General features: G+C 33.1%; 1 protein-coding gene across 1 annotated transcript in view; it reads left to right on the top strand.

Moving 5' to 3' along the window:
* Window positions 1–1,741: 1,741 nt before the first annotated feature.
* Window positions 1,742–3,292, top strand: part of LOC107700112 (myozenin-1-like) — a 7,713-nt gene continuing 6,162 nt past the window's right edge. Inside the window, exon 1 of the mRNA XM_016501643.1 lies at window positions 1,742–1,944. The gene's annotated coding sequence lies outside the window, so the exon portion shown is untranslated. The remainder of the gene's footprint in view (window positions 1,945–3,292) is intronic.

Raw genomic sequence — 3,292 nt, 5'->3', positions numbered from 1 at the left:
TCTTCTGTTCACCAAGCCTGCATTTACTTGATCCAAAATACAGCAAAAGCAGTAATGTTGTGAAGTTTTTACTATTTAAAATAACTGCTTTCTATTTGAATATATTTTAAAATGATTGCTGTGATCAAAGCTGAATTTTCAGCATCATTACTCCAGTCTTCAGTGTCACATGCTTCAGAAATCATTCTAATATGCTGATTTGCTGCTCAAGAAACCCGTTTTAATTATTATTATTATTATTATTAATGTTTTTTGAGCAGCAAATCAGAATATCAGAATGATTTCTAAAGGATAGTGTGACTGGAGTAATGATGCAAAAAATTTAGCTTTGAAATTACTATAAATTACATTTTAAAATGTATTAAAATAGAAAACAGTTATTTGTAATAGCCTAGTAAAAATATTTCAAAATTTTACTGTTTTGCTGTACTTTGGATCAAATAAATGCAGGTTAGGTGAACAGAAGAGACTTCTTTAAAAAACATTAAAAATCTTACTGTTCAAAATCTTTTGACTGTACAAATATATATAAAACTTTATATACCGGTATATTTATATAAGGTAGGTTTTTAGAGGTAGGACTTAAGTTCTACTGTTGTGAATAAATTTACACAGCTTAGCTTTGGCAGTGTAATCTTACGTCCACTCATAAGGTGAACTGCCTTCTGACCCTCTGGTCTATACCCCACCATCATATGTCACAAGATATTAGGTGCTAACTTTAGCCACAAGTCTGTATTTCCGTCATGAGCCACATTCTTTCACCCTTTTGACGCCCCTGCTGGTGATACACAGTACTGCAGGTGCTCCACTCAGGGTCTCTGTCCGGTTTGGGACCAGCTAAATAGGCCTACAGCCTGTTTTAAGCAATGTGGTTATAAGGAAAACACATGGATATGCATTTCCTGATCCTGCGATTTGTGAAATGTTGCTTCAAGTAAGTTCTGTTGTATGCTCTTCCTTAAAAGAGGTACACTGTTTTTTTGTTTTTTTGACATTCAGCGGATTCATTGTGATAGACTGGAACTCTTTTTTGCATGTGCATATTAAAAGCCTTACACTGCAGGCTCTAAACTGTAAATAATCTCAAGCAATATGTCTTCATTCTGGATGTCTGTCAAATAGGCTATATATAAGTCTGCTTCTCAAAGTGGGAACCACGAAAAATATATTGAAGCACAATAGCAACAATCCCATTTTATGAATTTAGAACAAAAGGGTATGATTTTAACCATTATTTCCATTGAAATAAAACAAATAGTGTAATGTACAATAAATAAAAAACAATAAATGTACAAAATTGGTAAATATTGTTGACAAAGTAAACATTATACGAACTGCTGCAATGTTACTGAAATATTTTAATCAGAACGGGAACAATATTTGCAGTATTTTACCTAAACGTTTGTGAAAGTCAAAGTTAGATGTAATTAAATTGCGCAAATATGTTTAAAAATAAGTTGAAAGTGCAATGTTCAAGAACAGATCATTTCATGTTTATGTTTATGAACGTCATTCAGTATTCGGTTAAAAATGGCAATACACAATCACAAACATATGAAAAACACTGAGGGTAAGTGACTGAAATAAGATATAGGGACTTAATTCATCTTTTTACTGGGCCTCTCTGGAAACGTCTTGCTCTTCGTTGCTCTATATTTAGACCAAAAACTGTCTGCAAGAAAAGTATCTCCTCACCATCAGCTCGGTCTGTCCCTGTGCTGTCTGTAACACACTGAACTACACCCCCTCCCCACTCCCCAAAGACCTCCTGTCCTAAACGCTGCTAGGATTTCACTCTTCCTGGGATGTTGAAGAGAGCAGTAGGTGGTGGAATCCTAGCCAACCCTAAGAAACAGGATTAACCTCAACAGTTCTCCAGGGAACCTTTGATTCAAACTGTGATTTGATTTGTTTTCTGAAACATTGATTCTTTGGTCACAGGTAAGAGGAATCATTGTGCTGTTTGGCTTTCCTGATTGCACAGGGAGAAATGCAGGTGATAAAATGTTATAATGAGCTCTTAATCTGGACAGGCTGGTACTGAGGGGTTAGAGTATGTCGAGATGATTTATTGTTTGCAAACTGTAAACATATATGTTGTTCTTGGATAGAGCTGCCTCTAGCTGCATATCATAAATCACACAGATCTAATAAACACTGACATAGCACTGGATTGTCTTCATGTAAACATATAAAATGCTAAATTAATTATATATAAACACAAATAAAAAAAAAACTCACATTCCCCTACTTAAATGAATTTATGTCATTGTTAATGAGTTAACTCTGAGGTCCTTACTGAATTATTATTATTCATTTGTTTACTTTTTTGGTAAGTTCAAATGTAGAAATGTGTTCAATATGGCGTTCAGACTACTTCAAGCTTACCATTGCAACGCTTCGGCAGGACATTTGAAGAATTTGCTGACCAGTTGAACATGGTGGATTTATTTAGTTTGCTAAAACAAAAATACCCCACTTTGAAACAAGAGACCGGTGTCTGTGTTGGAATTTAAAGTTTTACCAATTGACCATAATTTAAATATGCATTTTATGTTGTAAATGTTAGAATTAATGAGACACTTTAAATATTCAGTCAAAAAAAATAAAAAATCAAGAATAGAAAGCCATTCTAGAAAAATACAAAAATGTTGCTGTTAAAGTCCTCCTGGTTTTACTTGATCTAAATACTTTAGATGTCAAAAACAGACAGAAAAAATAAAATAACACACACACACACACACACACACACACACACACACACAAATCTAAAGATAATAAAAAATATGAAACAAACCTAAACATTGTAGTGTGAGAATAGGGAATATGACACAAGATGTCCCTCTTCCACCACAGTTATGTTATGTAGGGTTAAAAGCATTTATGTTATGTAATAAATATTATTATTGATTGATACGTTTATATTGAAGTGAAAAGTTAAAGTGATACTCCTGGGCTAAAATAAGCCCCTCTGAATTGGGGCAGGAGGCCCCTAGTGGCATGTTGTTGTTAGTCTTTTTAGTTAATCTAATGTGATAATTATTTGAATTAGTTGAGAAATAAGACTTGAAGATCATAAGATTATTACAAATTTTACAGATCATTAAAAATGATATCAGATGCATTTAATATATTTTAGGCTAGGTTTACCCTTTTATTTTTTATCATTCTGATTCCTTATAATATTATTTTGGGTGATGTATGATCATGCAAAACTCACACCTAAATATATTACAATTTATCAGTAAATGCACATGACATCTTTTCCCATATTTCCCTATCTTTCCCT

This window comes from Sinocyclocheilus anshuiensis, unplaced genomic scaffold (genome assembly GCF_001515605.1).
Source record: "Sinocyclocheilus anshuiensis isolate Anshui unplaced genomic scaffold, SAMN03320099.WGS_v1.1 scaffold1135, whole genome shotgun sequence".
Lineage (NCBI taxonomy): Eukaryota > Metazoa > Chordata > Actinopteri > Cypriniformes > Cyprinidae > Sinocyclocheilus > Sinocyclocheilus anshuiensis.
The sequence above is the reverse complement of the archived record's forward strand: the minus strand, read 5'-3'. Positions and strand labels throughout refer to the sequence as shown.